The sequence below is a fragment of the Panthera pardus genome, unplaced genomic scaffold, assembly GCF_024362965.1.
Source record: "Panthera pardus isolate Hobbes unplaced genomic scaffold, ASM2436296v1 HiC_scaffold_2, whole genome shotgun sequence".
Lineage (NCBI taxonomy): Eukaryota > Metazoa > Chordata > Mammalia > Carnivora > Felidae > Panthera > Panthera pardus.
In genome coordinates this window covers 62,917,419-62,941,777 of record NW_026526765.1, presented here as the reverse complement: position 1 = coordinate 62,941,777, position 24,359 = coordinate 62,917,419, and the positions used below count along the sequence as shown (strand labels likewise).

The 24,359-nt window shown below is 46.9% G+C and overlaps 2 long non-coding RNA genes across 7 annotated transcripts in view; both read right to left on the bottom strand.

The window, feature by feature from the left end:
• Positions 1–24,359, bottom strand: part of LOC109267523 (uncharacterized) — a 384,515-nt gene that overhangs the window by 302,380 nt on the left and 57,776 nt on the right. The window lies entirely within an intron of this gene.
• Positions 15,462–21,226, bottom strand: LOC128778271 (uncharacterized). Its single transcript, XR_008423769.1, has 2 exons — positions 20,472–21,226; positions 15,462–15,776 (listed from the first exon to the last, which is right to left on the bottom strand). It is a non-coding gene; the product is annotated as an uncharacterized LOC128778271 (long non-coding RNA).

The following is a 24,359-nucleotide window of genomic DNA, read 5'->3' as shown; positions in this document are numbered from 1 at the left end:
ATGTTTTAATTTAAATTCAAAAAAAAAAAAAAAAATATTGAGGTCGCTATCTCCTGCCTAGGAGTCCTAACTTCTCCATCTGGGAAATGGGTGCAATGCTATTGTATTGCTCTGCCTATCCCACAGAGCTGCAGCCAGGAACCAATGGGTTTGAAACTCTTTTGAAAAATAAAAAGCACCAAACAGATGCAAAACACAGATTATCTCAATAATTTAATCACTGCTCATTAAGAACTTGCAATAAACTACAAAAACATGTTCAGGAGTTGCAATCCTAAACCCCACTAGAGACCAGGGAGGTCAGAGAGACAAGCAAAGCGTCTGGAGTCTAGGACCACTGATCCCACAAGAGAAGCCGCAAATCTAGATTATATGAATTCTCAATTCTTAAATATTGACTCTTCATTTAAAAAATTTCAAATGCTGAAACAGGGGGCACAGGGGTAGCTTAATTGGTTAAACGTCTGTCTTCGGCTCAGGTCATGAACTCACGGTTCATGGGTTCGGGCCCCACATCGGGCTCTGTGCTGACAGCTCGGAGCCTGGAGCCTGCTTCGGATTCTGTGTGTGTCTCTCTCTCTGCACCCCTCCCCCACTCACACTCTGTCTCTGTCTCTCAGAAATGAATAAACTTAAAAAAAATTTTTTTTTCAAACATTGTGCACTCAGAATAAAGCACAGCCCAAAAAGTTCACGTTTGCAACTTCCGGTATAGATTCCTCTAACTTAACAGAAAGGTCCAGAATTAAATAGTTTATCTCTAGTCCACAGACATAGCTACACGCAATCATGCAAAGAGTGATGGACCTCCTGAATTACAGAGAAACGTCCGTTTATGTGCAGTCTAACTTCAGAGTTAGATGTTTTCTTGCACTCTTGTTTTGATAGTTTTTAGATGACATAAAAAAAACAATTCACTATTAACCAGAACATTCAACTAACCAAAACACTTCACAAATCCCAATCATGCCAAATGACAGAATCCTACATACACTGTGCATTATATTTATGTTTGTATATGTGTGTGTCCATGTATTTATAAATGTGTATGGTCAAAGACATCTACATCAAGAGTATGTTTCAAAGCCAAAGAGAGCACATTAGTCCTTTGGGGGAAAAAAAAGCTCTGTTTTTCATTCTTAACCTCGATGTGAAAGGTATTAGGTGAACATGGTTAAATACAATATTAATGAGGCTCCACCTCCAACTATAAGGTTAAACCTGGATTGCTTCCAACATCATGTTGAGATACAGGAAAATGCTCCCAAATAATTTATATACATTTGTGTATACAAGGATATACTTATATTTTTTATATATAATTACACACATATATATATGGATAGATGCACAGATGAATGGATTTAAAGACAGTTTATACAAATATACCTAATCTAACAAAAAAGAGAATGAGGCTATAGATATGGAAAAGGAAGGCGGAGGAGCAGGAGATTTCGAGGGAAGTTCATGCCTGAGACTGGAGGTGCCAGCCCTACACGATCATGGGCTCCAGGCTACAAGTTCAGCTCTAGGCAGTCAAAACAAAAGGGGTGCTATTCATCCCTTATCCCCAATGTATTACCATTACAACCGACTATCTTGGCTCTCCTGGTGACAAAACTAGCTGAAACAATCCCTCCTATGATTCGAAGCTAAAAATGACGGATCAACTAAAAATATTCCAAAGGAATTAGAAATAGAAGGGCAAGAACCTTGCTATGTTCCTTTACTCAGCACCCTAAGACTGTCTATACCCAGTTATGGAACAGTCCGCTGACTTATTTTTTACCCCAAGACAGGTTCCTAGGCACACACACTAATCATCCACCCGCTTTCAAAACTACAATTTAAAAAAAAAAAAATAGGAAAGACTCCATTTTAAACTAAGCCAGCCTTTAATACATGTGAAGGACAAACAGTCCCAAAATACTCCTGCCTACACCTCTTCATCTCCACACCCACCAGCTCGGGAGGACTGGTCAGTGTTCACCTACCTCTTCAGGATCCCAGGACTCTAATGAAAGCCCCTTTGCTGCTTCTACCAAAATACCATGCTGTGGTGTTCAAGAACAGGGAAAGGGGGTGCCAAGCAGGAGAGACATCTGAGAAGTGTGGGCAACAGTGAAAAGTCCCTTTCAGGGAGTTCAATGAGCTGAACTGTGTGCCCCCCAAATCTGTACGTGAAAGTCCTACCCCCTAGTACCTCAGAATACGACTGTATCCAGAGATGGGGCTTTAACAAAGTAATTAAATTAAATTGAAGTTATTAGGGTGGGCCCTAATCCAATATAGCTGGGATCCTCAGAAGAGATTAGGACAGAGACACATGCACAGACGAAGACCATGTGGGGACACAGGGAGAAGACAGGCATCTGTAAACCAAGGAGAGAGGTCTCAGAATGAAACCAGCCTGCTGACACTTGGGCTGGGACTTCCAGCCTCCAGAACTGTGAGGAAATACATTTCTGTTGCTTAAACCACCCCATCTGTGGTACTTCCAATGCAATCCTAGCAAATTAATGCAGGGAGATTTTTTTTTTTTTTAAGAATAAACAACTTGATATTGGGAAAACCATCTCTTTTTTTTTTTAAGGTTTATTTATTTTTGAGAGAGAGAGGGAAACCATGCAAAATGGAGGAGGGGCAGAGAGAGAGGGGGACAGAGGATCCGAAGCGGGCTCAGCAGAGAGCCCGACACAGGGCTCAAACTCACAAACCTCAAGATCATGACCTGAGCCGAAGTCGGATGCTCAACTGACTGAGCCACCCATGTGCCCCAGGAAAGTCATCTTGATGAGAGGCCCTTCCTGAAGGAAGAGAACTCTTGAAGGAGGAAAGACAGTCTCCTGTGTATATATTGGGGCTATACATTCTCAGTCCATCCTTAAAATTTTGTTCCATTTTAGTGCTTTTCACGTGAAACTGGTTTTCTTATCTGTTTGTCCAGCCTTAGAAGTCTGCCGACCAAAAATCTCAACAGTCATTTTGTACTATCTTGATGATGCCTGCCTGGTGTAACTCAAGCGAATGTTCACCAATGGGCTGGCAAGATGGAAAGGCGGGACTGGTCAGGATGGAGACAGGGCTGGGGAGAAAGCAAGGGCATCTGGGAAGTGCGAGCAGGTGGCTACAGCAATAGCATTTATCAGCGGTTTACCATAACCCAGGTACCCATGGGCACCTGATGTCACCGCATTCAATCATGTTGCCCAGTAAGTGTGAAAATGGACATGATAAGGTTACATGGTTTGCCCAGGGCCACATACTAAGTGGTGGAGGCAGGATGCGGACCCAGCTAGTTTGATTCCAAAGCCTATACCCTTAACCCTCATCACTCAGTGAACTCCCCTCCTCTCCTGAATGGCTTCACTGAACTCACTCAGCTATGACAGAAGTGCAGCTTAAACACTCAACTTGGAAAGAGGGGTGGATCCCAAGGCAGTATTAAATCCACGACTCCAGTAAGTCATCGGCACATATTATCTCTCTCCCCTGCTTCTCTCTGAATGTTGGCCACGTTTGTCCTAGCAGTGATGGGCCCTCCACACAATGGGGGAGATGACCATGAGCAGCCCCAAGTTCACACCACACCACACGGCAAGCCTAGGGAGGCAGGCATTCCCACCAGTGCCAAGAGAGTCACGTGACCAGTCCAGAGCCAATGACTGTCACTGGGCAACTATTTGATTGTCCAGACTTGGGCCATGTGTCCACACCGGTGGCCAGGGCTGCAATAGGACACCAGATGGCAGGGTTTGTTCCCAGGAGAAGGGAAAGGGGGACACCTAGCATTAGCTCCCCAAAATCCAAATACCTGCATCCCTGCTGACGCTTCAGCCAAGCAGGTGCAGTGTTTGCCCAAACGGACGCAACTTGGAAGGAAGAGAGCTAGGTGTCCAGGCTGTAGAAAGCTATGAAAGAAGTGCTGGTGTGGGAAGCCTTCCAGGCACAGGATATTCTAGAACACTAACGACTTTTGTGTAAAAAGGGAGAAATTAGAGTGCATGCAGGACTTCTTACTATATACCTCTGCATGTTGCTTTTATATTGTTTTACCATCTGAGAGTATTACCAGGTTTTAAAATACAAGTTACATTAAAAATAAAGCCGAAATATTACCCACAGAAAAAAGATTGGAAGGAAATAGGTCAAAATAACCGTGTCTTTTGTATGTTAAGCCTAAGCATACTTTTTTCTTTGAACCTATTTACCAAATTTCCTAAAATGAACTTGTATTGTTCTTCACAATAAAAAAAAATAAACTTAGAAAAACCTAAACTAAAGGGGCGCCTGGGTGGCTCAGTCGGTTAAGCATCCGACTTCAGCTCAGGTCATGATCTCACGATTCGTGGGTTTGAGCCCCGTGTCGGGCTCTGCACTGACAGCTTGGAGCATGCTTTGGATCCTGTCTCCCTCTTTCCCTGCCCTTCCCCTGTTCTCTCCCTCTCTCTCTCCCCCTCTCTCTCTCTCTCTCTCAAAAATACATATTTTAAGGGGCGCCTGGGTGGCTCAGTCAGTTAAGCCTCCGACTTCAGCTCAGGTCACGAACTCACGGTCCGTGAGTTCGAGCCCCGCGTCGGGCTCTGGGCTGATGGCTCAGAGCCTGGAGCCTGCTTCCGATTCTGTGTCTCCCTCTCTCTCTGCCCCTCCCCCGTTCATGCTCTGTCTCTCTCTGTCTCAAAAATAAATAAACGTTAAAAAAAATTTTTTTTTAAATATACATTTTAAAAGATAAAGAAAAATTAAAATTTAAACCTAAACTAAAAAAAAATAATAAATGCAGTCACATGACATATGAAGCAAAAATTGTAATTCTGACACTATCGTACTAATTTATTTTTCATTCCCTGTAGATCAAGTTGCCCTGCAGCTCCCCTCCCCCACTCATTGCTTCAGAGGGGCCAAGCAATTGCTAAGCTTGTGAGTTTCGAACAAGATTTGTAATAGCAGCAGCAAGAAAACCATTTTGAAAGTCAAGCTTTGTTGAGAAAAGGAATTTCTAAATCCCAGACTGCTTCCCCTGCAAGGAACAACGCATGGTGGTCTGAACATATTAGCTGTATTTAGAGAAAAGTTGGTATTCGATTGGGGGGGGGGGGGGGGTTCTCCAGGTTTCCGCTCCAGCAGGAAGGACGAAAAGCCTTCTGGTCTGAAGGGTGGTGCTGAGGACCAGCAGACGGCCCTACATGGATGTGCCCGAGCTCTGAAGGACCCAGCAGCCCCACCCCTCCCCGGGCCTTGGCCAGGGGGCCAGCAAGGGCCCAACAAGAAAAGCCAAGATATACGGAGGGGAAGGGAACAGCTATGGGCAGTATTTATGTCCCCCCAAATTCATATATTTAAGTCTCAACCCCCCATACCTCAACATGTAATTGTATTTGGAAATAAGGTCTTTAAGTGGTAACTGTGTTAAAATGAGGCTATTGGAATAATCTAATCCCAAATCCAATCTGACCAGTATCCTTGTAAGAACAGGAAGAGTCAGGGGCACATGGGTGGCTTAGTGGGTTAAGTGTCCGACTCTTAGTTTCAGCTCAGGTCACAATCTCACAGTTTTTGTGGGTTAGAGCCCCGTGTCGGGCTCCATGCTGTGTCAGGATGGAGCCTGCTTGGAATTCTCTCTCCCTCTCTCTCTGCCCATACCCCACTCATGCTCATGCGCTCGCTCTCTCTCTCTCTCTCTCTCTCTCTCTCTCTCTCAAAATAAAGAAACTTTAAAAAAATTTAAAACCAGAAAAAGAAGAGGAAGAACCAATGGGATGTCAGTGAACAGAGGCATGACCCTCTGAAGACACAGGGAGAAGGCTGCCATTTGCAGCCCAAGGAGAGAGGCCACAGGAGAAACCAAGCGAAACAGAAATGTCACCTGGCGTGGTCAGGTGCTCTAAGATCTTATGAGTATCAGTGAATCCACACTGGCCCACAAGGTGGGGCCAGGCTGCATCAATACACTGGCACCTCACCACCACAGGAAATGGAGACATCACAGAACTCACTAGCGGGTGCTGGAATGACTGACAAACCGACCGGGAAGGGTGAGGAAACCTACCTCCCTTGGCCTGACCCAGTCAGAGCACCAGGGACCAGGCCAGATCAGCCATGCCGCAGCAGGGCCCGGGGTGGGGGGGGCGGTGGCAGCAGGAAGCACCCCCACTCCCCACGCAGCCACAATGCTATGCGAGCATCCCCTAGAACGCAGGGCCCCCAGGGGCAAAGGGAAGGACAGCACAAGAGAAAAAAAGCTCTGAAAGACTATTTCTCCCAGAGAGACGGTTTTCACTCCGAAGCATTTAAGTTACCTTTAACTGACGAGTTTGAGGGTTCTCCACCAAATGTTTTTTGCACCTCTGAATTGTTGTGGATTCATTTCCAGCTAAGCATGGCGTTTCTGATGGTGAGAAGTCATCCATAAATGAGACAGCAAGAAAAATGACCTAAACTTGGTCCGAGCAGTGAATTAGCCTAAGGCATCGCAGCATAGAATGTGAGCTGTCTCGACATCCATTCAACTGAGTGGAGTTTCAGGAGCCCTAAACATCTAAAGATGCTTGGGTAGCATGCACCCTCTCTTGAAATGTGGCACGGACCCCGCAAGCCACATTGGATGAGGCTCTGGTCTGTCTCACCAGAGGGTGAGTTCCAGTCTAAAGGCTTGGAGGTCTTCCTGCTTTTTTTCCATTTTTAAAAGAGCAGATGTTCTCCTGGGGAAGAGATATTTAGCTACCCAAACAAATCAGAGAAGTGGAAGAATGGAAAGAAACCAGGCATCTGCCTGCCACCGTGGCGGTGCCCAAAGGAATCACATTAGCCGGAGGGGAACATCCGGCCCCTAGGGAGGGCCTCGCTGCCTGGCACCGCTCCTGTCCTGAGCAAATGACAAATACGACCATCTTTGTTCTGGTTCTCGATGTGAAGGACGGTCTGTGGGGTTATTTGTCTAGTTTGTTGACTCTCATAAAAGACATTCATAAATTTATTCTTAGTGCCAGGGGTGCTTACGGGTGTCAAAGTGGAGTCTTTTCAGACGGTTGCCCCATGTTAAAACAAGCCACTCAGATGCATCTATAAATAATTGTCTGGGCTTCGTGTAGCTAACAAATGGCTTTTTCTCTCTCTCCTCTCTTTTTAAAATCAACTCTAAAATGATTTCATAAACAACGGGAGGAATTTCCCATTAATATTAAAGTGTGTCTGGGTAGGTCATTTTAATAGAACTTTCCAGAGGGAACAAGCAGTCCTTCCCTCTTGTCCATGTGAAACCTGTTCCCTTTTCAGAACAAGACATTTGGCAGCCCGGTCTCACGAGGACCAGTCATAGCTCCCAACCTCCTCCCCCCTCCCTATCCCGTGTCCATCTCGTTCACTGCTTTGGCCAAAAAGGAGGAGCTCCGTGAGTCTGTGGAGAGCAGCAGCCCGAGCCAGACAGGAGAACATATCACCACCCCGAGGCCCTCAGTGTTTCCACTCTGACCTCAGATCTCCAGAATTTTACTTTTCAGGCTATTGCCCATCTAGGAAAGAAAGGCAGAAATTATGGCTGTCTCCATTTCGTCGATATACCAGAACTGCCCAGGGCCAGCCTTCTGCAAATAACAGTGTCTTTTAAAAAAAAAAGACTGAAATGTCTTTCTCTTTTACATACAAGTAAAAGGGTTGGTGTGCTGGCTCTACCTTGTCACCTTCTGTCTTTGGACTTCACCATCCTTAGCATATCACCTCATGGTCCAAGATGGTTGCTCAAGTCCAGCCATCATGTCTGCATTCCAAGCAGCCAGAAGAAGAAAGAGATGCATGGGATTTCCTCCCATTTGTGGTCACTTCCTGATTTACCAGGCGATACTCCTTATACTCCACTGGGCAGAATGTAGTCAGATGGTCTGGCCTAGCTGCAAGGGAGGCTGGCACTCGGTAGGCAGCAGGTCCTGAGAGGGAGGACGGGCACTGGGAGGCCACTACCATCTCAGCCTCAGCAGTGACTACCCCTGGTCACCTCCCATAGAGCCTTCCCGTGACTACACTCCAACTCCTACACAGTCCTGTCTGTTCTTTTTCTAAAGAATTTCCGTTCTCAAATCCCTCTCTTGAAAATTCACCTGCTACCCTTTACTTTCTCCGAGTTGGATTCCAAGAGGTTGGACCACCAGACTGAATTCAAACGTGGTTCTCAGCTGGTCAGGATCACATGTTGTCTCAAACTCCCGTCCCATGAGCCTCCTCCTGTGCTCTGAACGTCTTATAACAGGCATGGAAACTGCCCCAGGAGGATCCCTAGAAGTGCAACTTGAAAGCAAAACTTGAGTCTCGCTTCATTCCTCCGTCATTCAGGGATCAACACAAATCTTCCAGCCTTTATGGTCCCCCCTAGGGAAGGTGCCAAAAGCCAGGGGGAGGGCAAAGCCACTCTGGCTGGGATTAACAGTGAGCCCCATTGATGGGTGAAGCCGCGACCTGGACGAGACCCGCAGACCTTGTGGACATCCTGCTCCTCAGGTCCAACCTGGATTCTAAGGCCAACCACAGCTTGGACCCCACACCTCGTCTGAGAGCCCAGACACGGCCCCTGCCTTGCCACGTGGGATTTCAGCAGACCACACGTGGCCTGTGTTAGCTGACCTCCTGGTGCCCTGCTGCCCTTCTGGGCCACTCCACTAGTCCAGCTCAGAACCTGCCGGCTCCACCACACCAGCATCATTACTGACAGTGACAAAGGCTATCAAGCATCAATTGTCAGAACAATGTCCTCTACATGAAATGCCTGAGCCACTGTCGTGGGTCCCATGAGTGGAATGAGCAGTAAAAGAATATCCCAGCAGTTGTCATAGAAAGATAAAGTAAGAAAACTACAAGTAGGAATGGTAAGGAAAAACAAGTCCTAAAGCAGCATTTCTTCAATTTCATTCAATGAAATACCGGTCCCATGCAATATTGATAGGTGTTTCTACCCCTAAAAGCATGGTCAGCCAAGTTTGGAAATTGCTGCCACTAGAGATTCGTACCTTAGCAAATTAAAGGCTCTGAGAAGGCCTGCACTAAAAAGCTGTTTATTTCCCTATTTGGCTCATCATTTCCTTAACCATTTAACTATCCCTTTTCCTTCTGGAATGTCTATTACTACTTCGTGAAACCAATGTTCATCAGAATATTGAATCCTATAGTAATGCACTGAGGGCCACAGCTACTCCTCTGGTTCTGGAATCCAAACCACCAGCATTCAAATCTCTGCTCTGGCACTTTTTAGGGATATGACCTCGGGCATATTACTAAATATCTTTGTGCTTTGATTTCCTTCTCCATAAAAAGGGGATAATAAGAGCACCTGCTCCCTAGAATGGTTGTGAGGACTAAGTACGTTAATGTACACGGAATGCTTAGACAGGTTGGAATAAATGTCAGTGGTGATGATGACGATGGTGAGGGTGATAATTACAACTCTGCATACTGGAACCCTTCTCCCAGTTCATATGCATATTTCATCCAGGGGTCAAGATTCTGATTAAAATCACCTATATGCTTCCAACATCCAGCACAGGGCCTCAATGCTCCAAAAACGCTTGTTGAATGACTAACCAAATGGAAACTGGAATCATGAAGCAACAGAAACTTTGGAGAGTAGCCACAGGTGCAAAGCAAAGCAGAACCTCCCCCAAGGAAAAGAGCCACAGTTGTCTCCCCTAACATCCATACAGACCCCTAACGACCACCTGGAGAATGGGACAGGAACACCATGTCTCAGGCACTCTCTCCCATGAGCTGGAATGGCACACTGGCACCTTTGTATTTTATTCAGAACCAATTTATTGATCTATCACGTGGCCTGGGATAGGGTTCCGGTGGTTAATTGAACCATTCAGATCCTTGGTTACAGACAGGGTCAGCAGCTAGAGAGAGAGAACACGCCAGCCAAAAGCAGAAGCAGTGACGTGAAGACAAGTCAAGTGACAGCAGCAGGTGCTGTGGGAACCCAGAGAGAACCACCAAAGTGTAGCCACGGTCTTTGACAAGATTCCAGCCACAACACAGAACTGGGTCCAGGAAGTCTCCCTTCCTTGCACCAATTCCTGCTTCCTCCCCAGCACTTCATACCCTCTTGTCCTGTTTTTTAGACTTCTACATGCATATCTATGCATTAACACACCCATCACACACGTGCCCATATTTTCCTTCAATGGAGATAAAGCTCACTCAGGCCCTGAACCCCTAACTAGCCGGGGCTCAGTCCTGCCATGGGGAATGGAGGAGGGAGCCTTGCCCAGTGTGTGGGCTAACACAGCAGGAGGAAGCCCAGGGGAAACATGGGGAGCCCCTGCTGAGCGTGCAGGAGTCAAGAGACATCTCTCCTCCCACAGAGCCTGACCCTGGATCCCCATTCTGTGTCATTAAAGCCAATGAACTCCCAGACTCCCACTGTGCAGCCCTACCCCACCCTGCTACCCTGCTGGCCCACCTCCTTCCACACACAGACCCTGTCATTCACTTGGCTCCCTTCATCTGACCTCCTTTCTCAGAACATTCCAGAGGCTTTCCCAACTCAGAGATTTCTCACTGGCTGTTCCCTCTGCCTGAGACACTTTTTGCCCAGATGGCCACCTTCCTCCTTCAAGTCCCTGCTCCAACCCTGCCTCCCAGGGAGGCCCTCCCTTGGCACTGACTAGGCACCCTGGGCCCCTCCCCCGGCCCCAGCCTTTCCCCTTTCCATAGCACTTAGCATCTTTTCATAGGTGAGGTCATTGGTGTAGTTGTTAGGTTTATCATTTACTACCTGAACCCTATGAAGGTAGCACCTTAGCCTATTTTCATCACCGATGTATCTCAAGTACCTACAGCACTCTTCTGACCTCTAACAGGCACTCGGTAAAAATTACATGAACGAACACAGGGATGGATGGGCTCCAGGCAAGGAGTGATGTGTTACAACTTAGGCAAAACAGGATTTCTTGCAGTCACAAATAATAAGGGCTGAACTGATTTCATCTGGATATTAAAGAGAGAGGTAAAAATCTGGGTCACTGAGCTGGAGAAAGGGGTATCTAGAGAGTGATATTCCCCAAATCTACTGACAGTGACTTCCTCTGGGGCTGAGAATTTGAGTCATTTGCCTATTATGTTTCACATATGTGTAAAATAAATATAAGTATAAATATATGTAATAATATATGATCGATAATACAAATATTATTTTTTATATTTCATATATATTTAAAATATGCTTATATATGTATAAGTTTATATAAGTGAAATGTTATTTGATGTTATAATATTCTTATATATAACTTTTATAATATTAAGTTGAAAAGGTAAAGTGAATGAATGCACACAGCAAACCATTCCAGGAGACTCTGGCCCCTCAGATCTGAGCCCCTGGTTCCAGCCTCCAAAGTCAGGGACAGGTCACCATGAGCATGAAGGGAGGGCAAGAGGTCCTTGAGGTGCAACCACACAGTCCCCAGTGCCTGACTTTGGGGCCTGAGCCCCAGCATGAACCTAGTCTCCTCTCCTAGTAACAGAGCCCTGATGTTCCTTGGGAAAGTTTCATACACACACACACACAGACACCCCACTCCAGGGGTGAGAGTGACCGAGGCCTAGTCACTTAGAACATTAGAGGTTTGTTCAGGGATGGACATGTAACCCAACAGAATTCATCCCACAGCCCTTACTAGAGGCCTAAGAGCAAAGTGCTCTCTTGCACTGGACTGAAGTCTGCCCAGTGCCGGTGGCAGCCATTCTCCCACCATGAGGACACCACCAACCTGAGGATGAAGCCAGTATAGAGAAAAGACAGAAAGACAAGAGTTAGTGAGAGTCCCTGATGCACCATTTGGACACCTGGATGCAGCCATGCCTGAAGCTAGCACTACCCCATTCTGCTCAGTGTGATGAGCTAATTATGTTTAGCTCAGTTTACTTAGACCCATTTAATACAGGCATACTTGAGATACAGACTTGGGTGTTTCCTGGACTCTTCCCCATGGGGAAGAAGTCTGTTCATGGGTTCTCAGCAAGAACACATGTGGTAGAATTTTGTAAACAGAAGAAACCACAGGAGTAGACAGTGTCTCTGCTCCATTCAGACCACACCTCTACCCCAGTGCCTCTTGCTCATTCTGGTACTCGTCCCCCACCTTTGCTGTGTTTTTGTTTACAAAATCCTGAGCCCACATGAAGTGTGTGGAAGTTTACATTCCTCTGGGTGGCCCTAAGCCAATGACTGAAGGCCATGGGGGTATGAAAGCCCATCTCTCTTGCTCAGAACCAACTCTGAGAGATAGATCGCACCCCAGAGTCCCCTGCAGGACTGAACGGAAGCCACCTTCATGCGCTCTGTCTAAAATCACTCTCCTGCTTGGCTTAAGGTCCTGCTTCCCACCCCTTACTGCTTTCCCTTGGGAGCACTCACCTCATATATCAACTGCATCCCGGTCCTCTGAGGGACGTAATTTAGGACACCAGGTGCAAAGAGGCCAGACCAGGTGCACTCTGCGCACCCCAAAGAGCAGGGGGTTGTGGTGCCTGGAGGTCATCTTTCCAGCAACCCCCGGAAGAATACACCCAGTGCTTTCCCCCTTCCCTCAGGCAGCCACAGAGCAGTGAGTAAGCTGCCTCCAGAATATCCACCACCCAGGATTGTCACACAGGAAGGGAAACTAATCTGGCTCCATGCCTGAGAAGGAGGACAGCGGGGATGACACGGGACACTCAGGCACTCAGTCTCTCATCCCCACTCTGAGCCCTGGACTCAAGGCACTTGGATTCCTCCCCTCCTCAAGCTCTCCTTGTCTTACCACAGTGCCTCTGCGATGTTCAGCAGTCACCGGTTCAACTACCACAGTCCAGTGACCCAGAACTCCACTAGGCAGCTCTCCAGACCCATCTTGGATCGGCCCCTCAAAGCCATGTGCCAGGACCACACAATGGGCACTCTGGTTTCATCGACTCCTGGGGGCACGGGCAGCCAGAGCTGAATTTCTAGTTCTTTGGCTGCCACTAGATAAACTTTCACTCAGAACTCAAGAGAAAAGAAGCCCTCGCCTCTTGGCCACTCTACAGCGCCCCTCCTGACTTTGTGGACGACATGACCACAAGAAGTGTGTAGACCTTGTCCAAGGATTGTCTTCTCAAGAGCCACTCCTCTCCTACTGGCAAGAACCTCCCAGACCATGTCATTCTGAAGGCTCCGATGGGGAGCTCTGACCACAGAGATGAGTTGTGGCTGGACCTGTGAGCACAGCCAGGCCAGTGAGACTCGATGGCAGACTTGGGGGGCAGGAATGCTCTCCTTCTGTGGATGTGAGGCTAGGGACAACATTTAACGCCTGGCAACACCAGGAGCCACCATGGAGAGGACCTATTCAAGAGTGAAGTCAACGCATTCTCTTCCCTGCTATCGTTGGGGTTTTGCTCTTGATGTGTTCCTTTGGTTTTCTGCTCAAGCCAGTATGAATTGGGCTTCTCCTGTCACTTACACCCAAAAACATAATAACTAATAGAAATACCAATGGATAAAGTACACGGGAAAAGTGCCTCTGGCTGCAGCTCCACCATTAACTTGTCACATGGCTGTGGCCAAGGCCCTGAACATCTGAGACAAAGGCAGTGGAGAGGGGGTCTATAGATCTCTTCCCAGGCTCTCAGCAGAGCACATGAACGTTGATCTGCCTTTACCTTCCACAGAAGTCTCATTCAAAGCCTAGTTCAAACCTCCAGGAAGCCTGTCCTTCTCTCTCAAGCCCTTGGAAATTCCTCCCTCCCTGCTTTGAACTCCTGCAACATTTACCTGTCTCTGCCACTCACTGGTTCTTACACTGCCTTGATATTTTTAGGCCACAGTGCATGCATATGTGCTGTGTCCCCCCAAAATTCCTAAGAGTAGCTAAGTAGCTCACCCTATTCCAGGCACTGGGCTAAACCCATTACATGCAGGCTCCTATGTGAGCCTCACAACCTTCCTGCAGGTACAGGATGGTTATTATCTCATTATCCCCACTTTAAAGATGAGGCATAAAAGTTCAAAGAAAACAAGTCACTTGCCAAAGATCACCCAACCAAGTGTCCCAAAACAGGGATCCCTTGAGACGATAAACTTCTGTATTATAGGTCATACCACTCCGCTTCACACACACACACACACACACACACACACACACACACACACACACGCACCCGCACACATCCTCAGCCCAATGTTGCTCATCACATATCCATTCCTCCCCAACATCTGCTGATGGATTCATCTACGGATTTCGGGAAGGTACAGGTCAGGCAAGAGGAAAGGACAAATGGCCTTTGGGGCTGCCTCACCAGGAAGCCCAGGTCTGCGAGTGGAGGGGCACGAGCCCAGCAGATGGCCGCTCCCTGCCCCCCATCCCCTCCGCACAGAGCCCCGTTCACCACTTGGCCAGGAGGTGAGGCAACGTTCCCAGGGAATTCGGAGGCAGCTCTCAGGAGCTGTGAAGGCAGCTGGCTGACAGATGAGCAGTTCTATCCCCTGCAACAAAAGGAATTCAGTCCTCATCAAGAGCTCACACTGCCAATCTGTGACCGAAACGACCCATACTCGTGAGCCGAACCCTGAGCTGGTCCCAAAACTTAACCTTGTCATCAGAGAGTGAAACAAACCAATTTTTTTTTCCAGGGGAAAAAAAAAGGCAGACCAGTTTGAACCTGAGCTAAAACCTGTGCGTTTTCTAAGACACACAGGAACAAAAATCAGACATCAAAATGTTCTGTGCATGAAACCAATATTCATCCAATCCAAGTTCTTGACTTGAAAAGACATTCAGGAGGGCGCATTTTACCTCCCTGTGTGGCTCGGTGGAGTGCGTAATAGTGTTCTAAGGAACACTGTGTGAAAAATGGAGGCTGGCTTTTTTTTAATGTGGTAAAAAAAAAATGTTATTTTATTTTAACTCTCTATAAAGACCAATCTGAAACTTTCAGAACATTCAGTTCCCTTTGTATTGGCAAAAGCATTTCGAGGATCGATCCATTATAATAACACAGCCTGAAAGCAGCAGCTGAGAGGACAAAGCCTTGAGCACAGGCACATTACTCTGGGGCTATGGTCACCAGCAGTCCAGGACAGGTGTGGCTCTCATCAGACAGCCTGGCTCGGCCCACCTGAGGCTGGGCCTTTGTACCTGTCCCCTTCTACAAGGCCCGACCTGCACAAAAGCCTCTAACTCCAGATTTCACGCCCCAGAAGAAAGTACACTGGGCCAGCAGGACTATGCCACTCTCATTTCACCTCAGCCTCTAGACAAGCTGCTTTCTGGGTCCCACAGCAGGAACTGTAAAGCCTGCCTGGTAAAGGGCCTCCCAGCCATAAACACGTACTGATGCTAGAGCTTGAAGAACGAGAATGGAGAGCAGAGAATGGGAAGCTGACTGGATAGGAGGTGGGGGGAAGGGCCACCACCACCCGCTCTCTGCACCATCACACGATAAACATGTGGAGACGATCCTTCCGGTGACCAAAGACCAATTATACCTGTTTTAAACACCAAGGGCTTCCAAATGGCAAACCATAGTTACTCCGGGGTGTGGGGATGCAGAGTAGGAGGCAGAGAAAATTCTTTTTACTTTACACTTATATCTGTTTGCAGGGGCACCTGGGTGGCTCAGTCGGTTAAGCGTCCGACTTCAGCTCAGGTCACGATCTCGCAGTTTGTGAGTTCGAGCCCCGCGTCGGGCTCTGGGCTGACAGCTCGGAGCCTGGAGCCTGCTTCCAATTCTGTGCCTTCCTCTCTCTCTGCTCCTCCCCTGTTCGAACTCTGTCTCTCTCTCTCAAAAATAAATATTTTTTAAAAAAAACTTTAAAAAAACAAAAGATAAGGAGCATGCATACATGGCATTTACAATGTTTAAAATAAAGGCTAAAATGCACAAGTCTAGATATAGATATACAGATAGATACAGATTATATATATATATATACATACACTGTGCTAAGCACATGGTAGAGGCAGAAACCAGAGGAAAAGACTGATTAATTGAACTGCATAAAGTCAAAAATTTTCTATTTGTAAAGAAAGAAACTATATTAAACTATGTTAGTAGGAGATATTTATAACAAATAAGCAATTTATAAAAGAATACAGCCAGTAAATGTAAAATATTCATCCCTGCTAATAACTGAGGATACACGAGGAAATCAGATCATATTTTTGTCCCCCAAACTAGCAAATACATCTCAAATTTTTTTATAATACTTTTGAAAAGAGGACAGACAGGTAAAAAAAAAACCCAACCCTGCTCATAGGAGGATAAATTGGTAAACCCTTTTTGGAGAACAATATTGTAAAACCTATTAATAACTGTTGAAATGTGCATAAACTTTGACATAGCAATTCCACTTCTAAGCATTCATCCCTAAGGAAAATCATCATGGCTAAAGATACATGCATCTGAATGTCAAGTAAAGCACTGTTTATAAAAGCAAAGTTGGAAATAGCCTCACTGTCCAAACAATGAAGGACGGGTTTAATATATTATTGCATTGTACACAGGGAATAACTATGCAGCTATTAAAAAATGATGATAGAGAAAAACATGAAACGACATGGAAACATCCTTGATACAGTCAGTGGAAAACACTGGTCACAAATGGTTGGCACAATGTGAATCTACTTTTATAAATAAAGATAGGTAGATATATCTGCATTTAATTTTTAAATACCCTACTCAACGCTATTTTTTTTTTTAATTTTTTTTTAACGTTTATTTACTTTTGAGACAGAGAGAGACAGAGCATGAATGGGGGAGGGTCAGAGAGAGAGGGAGACACAGAATCTGAAACAGGCTCCAGGCTCTGAGCTGTCAGCACAGAGCCCGACGCGGGGCTTGAACTCACGGACCGTGAGATCATGACCTGAGCCAAAGTCAGACGCTTAACCGACTGAGCCACCCAGGTGCCCCTCAACGCTATTTTTTAAAGGGTTTGTTTGCTTGTTTGTTTTGAGAGAAAGAGAGAGCAAGTGTGAGTGGCGGAGGGGCAGAGACAGAGAGAGACAGAGAATCCCAAGCAGGCTCCACACTGTCAGCACAGAGCCCAACGCAGGGCTCAATCCCGTGAACCGTGAGATCACAACCTGCGCTGAAATCCAGAGTTGGACGTTTAACTGAGCCGCCCAGGTGCTCCAAGGCTGTTTTAATGTTTTCGGCATTTTTTGTAATTAAATAATCCCTATTTTTTAAAAAGTAAAAGACACCCAGTGCTCAAACGCATCCAAGACTCATTTTCAAGTACTCAATCAGGAAGCAAACATCTTTAAGTCAACAAGAACCAAAGGCATATCAAAGAAGATAAAGTGATATCAATTATTCCAAATAACCCCTCCAATTAATCTTCTATGCCTTTTTTGTAAGACCACAGAATATGAGTTCATACAGATGAGGTCATTGTGTTGCACAACTTGTTGGACCAGGACAACATCCTAAAATCATAACCTATTCTTACCCACAGAAAAGAAGAAAAGAAGCTGGCTCCCTTATTTCCCTAGAAGAAAATGAATGCATCTTTAAAACTCAGGGTGGAAAGGCAGATTTCACGGGGATCTGACACCAGGACGCTTTGGCTTACAGCCAACATTGCTTTGCACTGGTGTGAAATTCAGGTTTTCAAATAAAGAAAGGGGCATACCAGGGGCGCCTGGGAGGCTCAGTCGGTTGAGCGTCCGACTTCGACTCAGGTCGCGATCTCGCGGTCTGTGAGTTCGAGCCCCACATCGGGCTCCGGGCTGACAGCTCAGAGCCTGGAGCCTGTTTCGGATTCTGTGTCTCCCTCTCTCTCTGCCCCTCCCCCGTCTGTCTCTCTCTGTCTCAAAAATAAATAAACGTTAAAAAAAAAAAAAGGGGCATACTTGAGAAGAAAAGGCCATGTGCAAGCTGCAGAATACTGATGTGCCACAGCAAGAAAAGAGATAAAATATCCAAGAGGGAGAACTAGAGATCACTACCCTACAGAGCTTTCCTAGGACTCGCGCACCCGCACACACAGTAGTTGCCCAGGAAATGGTGGCTGACTAACGCTTGTGGCGGACTTCACTACGTTTCTCTTGCAACTCCTATCTGACCTCGCATCCCTCACCAAAATATTTCCCCTCTCAGCGGAGGCCAGCACAAAACACTCAGGCCACAGGATTAAGACGTGTGGCACAGCACAACGTCCCATGGAGGGGAAAGTTACACACGTGAGAAAAACATCCACAGTGCGTTCACGGCTTCATCCACTAATGCCTCTTCTCCACGGTGTCTCAGGAGAGCCTCCCAAGCAGGCAGCACCCTCCGGAATCCTGAAGCAGAACTGGCAACTTCGTCAATTACTCCTTGTCAGACACACCCATGTGCTGGGAAGAATGTCTCACTGTTCATTCAAGTCATTTGGGCAAGTCAGGAAGACACTCATATACGAAGGCGTGCTATAACCTAATCTGCACACCAGGATGATGACGTCTCCTATTACTGTGTTATTGATCCTCCCCAGGATCCGGACAACAGTCCCTTCTGATCTTTGACCTAGCCTGTAGAGAGAATTTCATTCCGAATGTACCCCTTTTCAACTGAATAATGGGATGGTAAAAGAAATTTATCTTCGCTGGCTTTTAACCACCCTGGGGATTTTTTTCCCGCTGTTTGCGCATTTCCTACCAATCAAATCACGGACTGTTCAGACGGCTTATGAGCACAGTACATCATCTCGCTTGGAAATGATCTGCAGCTACGCTTCTCTTCACCATAATTCTCCCAGAAGGGGGTGTTCTGTGTTCTTTTAGAGACCTGTCTGGCAGAAGGCTGAAGAGAAAACTTCCCGAGAGAAAGTTTTCGTGCACGAGGTGGGTTTCCAGAGGTTGTCGGAGGGGATGGGATGATCGTTGGCCCAATGTAAAGATGCTAAGCCACCATGGCCAGTGAATGTTTGCTGAATAGGATTATGCTAGGACATTAAGGGTGTCAGTCCTGAGCAACAGTCTAAAGGAAAAGCACAGAAAACGGCCCTGTGGCCAGAGGAGGGGGAGGACACTCAAAATCAAACACAGGAAAGTCAAAAACTCAACCATATCACTTTGTCCCAAATCAGAATACCCACATTTAATGATCAGATGGGTTTGGTAAGCAACAATCTTTGAGTGTAAATTATTTAAAAACCGCTTTACTAAAAGAATAGGGTTTGTTGTATAAATGTTCTTTGTCAAATACATGATGCTTGCCATTTTTGGCTGGAAATGTGGTTTATACTATTTATACAGAGATTTATGTAACTTTCAGATGACTTTTGTATATATTTGTAAGCATCTGCTCACTCTAGCTTTGCATATGGTCAGCACTGAATATATGTTTGCTGCATAAGGAGATAAATGAATGGCTGCCTTTGGAAAGCAAACATTTCCAAACATTTGGCCACAAAACTGGGGGGAATGCTGAAGATCTGATGGGATATGAACCTGATCCACTGTCATACAATCTGAAGGATCCCATCTGGAAGTCTCCCCTGAAGAAGACCAAAAAAAAATGTAAACAAAGGAGAAAATGAAGTGGATCCACTGACCGGGCAGTTTAAGAAACCGGGAATAATGTTCATCTTCTTCTAGCTCGTATCCAGTAGGGTCAAGCACTATCAGGTTCTGTCTCTGAACCTCTTCCCACATCCTCCCTACCCCTCACACCATGAAAGTCCAGAGTGAATGGGTTAGCCCTTCACCAGGCATGCCAAACCCAGGACTGCGGTAGTCCAGGGCACAGAATAACCACGGGACTCTTCTCCGCCAACTCTCCTACCATCTCAGAGATGAGACCCCCAAATCCGTACAGGATTCACGGAGAGGCATGCGACAGTCCACACCTCCACTTAGAGCTGGACTGCCTAAGGGTGGTGCACAGGCTTACCGCTGGACTGATACAAGATCATTTTAGGTGGGGCCTAGGTGAAAGTTCACTGCTGAAAGGAGTTATAAATTTATTTATTTATTTACATTTCCTAGGAAAATCATAGCCAGGCCATGAAACAGGAAACTGCTTATACGAGTGCTTCCCAAGGTGACAGCGCATAAGCTTCCCTTTCAAAAACAATGTGAGGCAGGGGAAGAGTTGGGTAACAAGACTACGCAGCCCTCACTTCTGGGCTTTGAGGACTTTTCTTTGTTTTCCGTCTCCCCCTGCTCTACTGAACGCCCAACATCCTACAGACACACACAGAGTTAAGCGGTTAAATAGGTCTTGGAGAGAGGTGTAAATGCATCAGCCCAGGAAAGGTTCTGAGAGGGTCTGCAGCTACAAAAATAGTCTGCTTACCTTTGTTTAACCTTTTTTTCACATCATGCGTATTATTATCCCACGGGGACACACCTTGCAAGACACCCCTCCACGTTTTCTAAATTCTACCTTTGGGCGAACTCCAACCATGAAAAAGCTGAATGTTTGGGCCAGAATGTCTTGGGTTCTCATGCGAGCGTTTTCACTGGAAGGACCTTGCTTACCTGGCATCTGCCTCCATGGAGGGAATTTCTTGGTGAGGTGGACAAAACCCGTTGTTCCGTGTATTGCGGTGCCGCGGTGAAGAAGTCCTTGACTTTATCACGCAGTGTTTCCTCCGTGAAAACCCAGGGTAGAAACCTTGACTCTTCCATAATCAGCCAGATGTTTGGTTCCAGCGAGAACTGTGCTTTTCCTGAGTGAGCTGGGCTTGGGTCCAGCTGCTGGCAAGTGCAAGGCCTCTTGTAGATCATATTTCCCTCTTTGCTTTGGCCACCACTAAGCTCAGAGCCAGATTTGCAGTTCACCTTTAGACAGCGTGCAGGACTTTCGGGTTCAAGTGTCCGTGTACAGATCTACGTCTGGAAGGTTCTCCTGTCTCACCCTTGTTCTTCTTCACTCTCACATTATCCTTTACACAGGTTGTCCTGTTGTGTTCTGTGGGTTTGCCCTAAGGTCTTCTGAATGAAGGAGAGATGATTCACTGATGTTTCAACCCTTCTTTCCCTCCATCCAGGAAGATGCAACAGGAGGAGACCGTGTGGACCACATCTTTCTTGCCCCATGGAGGAACATTGTGCATTTTTATGTTGTTTGCTCTTTATACTTTTAGATTTTGGTTTTCTGAAATTATTTGTTTGGGTGTAAATCATCGAAAGTGGTATTTATGGGGGTGCCTGGGTGGCTCAGTTGGTTAAGCGTCTGACTTAGGTCATGATCTCGTGGTTCACGAGTTCGAGCCCCGCGTCGGGCTCTGTGCTGACAGAGCCTGCTTTGGATTCTGTGTGTGTGTGTGTCTCTCTCTCTGCCCCTATCCCACTCGTGCTCTGTCTCTCTCTCTCTCAAAAATAAATAAAAACATTTTTAAAAATTTAAAAAAGAAAAGAAATGAAAATGGTATTTACATATTGCTTGTCTATTTTAGGGTTTTTCTTTTCTTTAATTCTTGCATACTTAGAACACGGATCTACATGTGGCCCACCTGAATAAAAATCGTAAAGTTGGCGCACTTCCCTGAAAATCCAGAAGCCAAATCTTGTCCCTCTTCCCTACTCTCACCTGATGGCAACATCTGGCACAAGCTGAGGCCAGCATCTTCCTGGCCTTCCATTCTCACCAGACCCCCTACTGTAACCTCCCAGAAATGGAAGCATTTTTATTTTTAGTACTATTCCATATTAGGGGTAAAGGAAGACACTCGAGATTTTCTTCTATGGCATCAGTAAGCTAGTATTTCCTTACAGAGGCTATGCTTGGATCCTTCCATGCATGATGATGAGTAGGATTCTCTCCACTTTACCAACAAGAAAATCCAGACTTGGAAAGTTAAATGACTTGAGTTTGGATCTCAAGCTTTTGTCAGTCCCTCAGTAAGCAACAGGGAAGCTGGGAAGGGTGAGAAACAAAACATCCCACTCAGAAATCAAGGAGCTCTGACAGAAAGGCAGCATGAGATTAAATTATGGAATGCTTTTATCAGTGTCCCAGCCCCATCTTTCTTCAGCTCCCCTCTTTCGTTCCAAAGATCCTCTTTTTACTCCACCTTTTCCCTCCCCAGAAAACCGCCAAGAGGCCTCCACGACCACCTCTTGCTCCGGAAGAAGTGTTTGCCCCCCAGGTCCCGGTCCTTGTCCTTCCTCTCCGTCCTCTGCTTCATAGTAAGGGCCACAGCCGGGGAGAAGAGCGTGATGAACGAATGCGTTCTAAAGCAACTGCCAAGGCCCCTTGTTAATATATTCCTTGTCTCAGAGAGAGCTGCGTTGTTCAAAGAGACCACAGGGAAGCACCCACACCGTAACTCAAAGGAGTAAGATTTTGAATGCAGGAATTTCGGGCGGTGAGCAGGAGGCTGGGGAAATATTCTCTCAACGGCAGCAGGCTTCCTGGCACCCTGAACGCCCTGCCATGGGAGAGCCTCAGGTCCCGTACTACAGTGTTGTAAAACAGGAAGCCCGTCCCTATGTCCTCCACCCAGGACACAGTCACCATTTATGGCAGGCCTGTGACAAGGGACAGAGCCATCTCTGACGGAGGCTAGCCGGGAGGTCAGGACTACAGGAGTCACAGCCCAGAGCAGCTGCCCTCACTGGCCTGCCTGGCACCAGACTGGGCCAGACCCAACTGCCCACCCTTCCCCAGGAATCAGACCTGCCTCCAACAGGCAACTCATCAAAAGGCCTAGACCTCACTGTGGCTCACTAGTTCTCCGAGCCGCCTGGTTTCCTTGCCCGGTAGAGTTTAATGCAGGCAGCGTCCTAGCGGGACATCCAAACTCCCCCACCCCCTAGTGGAGAGAGGAAAGCCCTGCGCAGCCGGGCTCCAGTCCCTGCTCCTACAGTCACAGCAGCTCTCCACCAGCTGGGTAGAATGGACTATTGCAGAAAGGAGGAGGAGGCCGGGCCAGGCACATGTGTTCCTCCCCAGGCCTCCCCTGAGGGTCTTTGATGGCTTTCCCACAAAGTTTTTCTGGCCTGCACTGATCACGCCAAGTCTTAGACCGTGAGATGTCAAATATGTGAACGAAAATGGAAAAAGTGTGTCCGTGCACTCATTCTCTCATTGGGAGTACAAGGAATTAGGGGACCAGATCCTGGGAGGCTTTACTCTTCCGTAACCAGCCAGATGTTTGGGCTGGCCCGGATCACACAGGCTCAACAGAACGCCGCACTCCCCAGTGGAGGTAAATCACCTCGCTCAGAGGCCCATGTCACCTGCGGTCACACCAGCTCCAAGACCCCAAGGAGGCTAATCACTGTCCCCAGACCAAGAGCCAGCTTCACGCGCCACCTTTGGGGCTTAACCTCTGACACACTTGACACGTGGAGGACCTTTGGGGTTGGTTTGGGGGCTTATTTGTCGCTTGTCCATAAACTGACAAAAATGTAAGAAAGTTCCATTTTCTTGAATTCCTTAGCTAGAGGAGCATCTGTGCTCAATGACTCCCGCTGATACAGGGTTTCAAGGAAGGGTGACTGGGACAGTGACAAGATGCAGCCTGTCCCACCAAAAGGAGGGGCACACAAGAACATTCCAGGCATTCACCAGGTCACTTGTTCCTTCCACATGCATCAGTCTGACCATCAGGGTGGGAAGGTAAATGAGTCCCCCAGATACGTTCTGCCAGAAGCGCCCCCAAGTCTAGTGGGGAGGCAGATGGTAGGGAGAGGGCCGAGTATTTACCATGTGCCTTGATGGAGGAAGGAACTATGTGGTAGAGAAGCTCACAGGAGATGCCATTTTGTTTGAGTCTTGAAAAATGAGCAGAAGAAATCCCCTTCTCAGGGATTTTTTTAAGAAGCATCCTCACCCTGCCACAAATGTCTACTACTAACTCAGTGCTCCAAGGCCAGCCAAGAGGAAGCCTTTGCCCCCATTCCACCCTCAGCCATGTATCTCCCCTCCAATGACTACTTCTAGATCAAGAATGATGGGTGGCAAACATTGGAGCCAACTTCAAAGTTAGAAGATTTCACGTAAGACTAATCTTGAATTTTTCTCTCTTCTAGAAAAACTGGAAGATACGATGATACTGGGCCCATACTTGGCACGGCAGCTCTAGGCTGGGACTGAGCGGGAGCTTCCCCCATCACATGATGCACATACCAGTTAGCCTTTGTTGTGTAAGAAACCACCTCAAATCGTGGCTTAAAACAATCATCATTTATTAGCTATGAGTATCTGCAATTTGGATTGGGCTCACCTAAGTGTTTCTTCAGCTGGTCTCGCCTAGGCTCACACACACGGCCACAGTCAGAAGCTGACAGACATTAGATCGGACACCTCAGTTTTCTTCTACGTGGCCTGTCCAGCAGGCTAGCTCAGTGGTCTCCCATCAGCCCCAATAGGTAAGCATTTTTCAAGCCTCCCTCTACATACCCTTCATTAATGTCCCA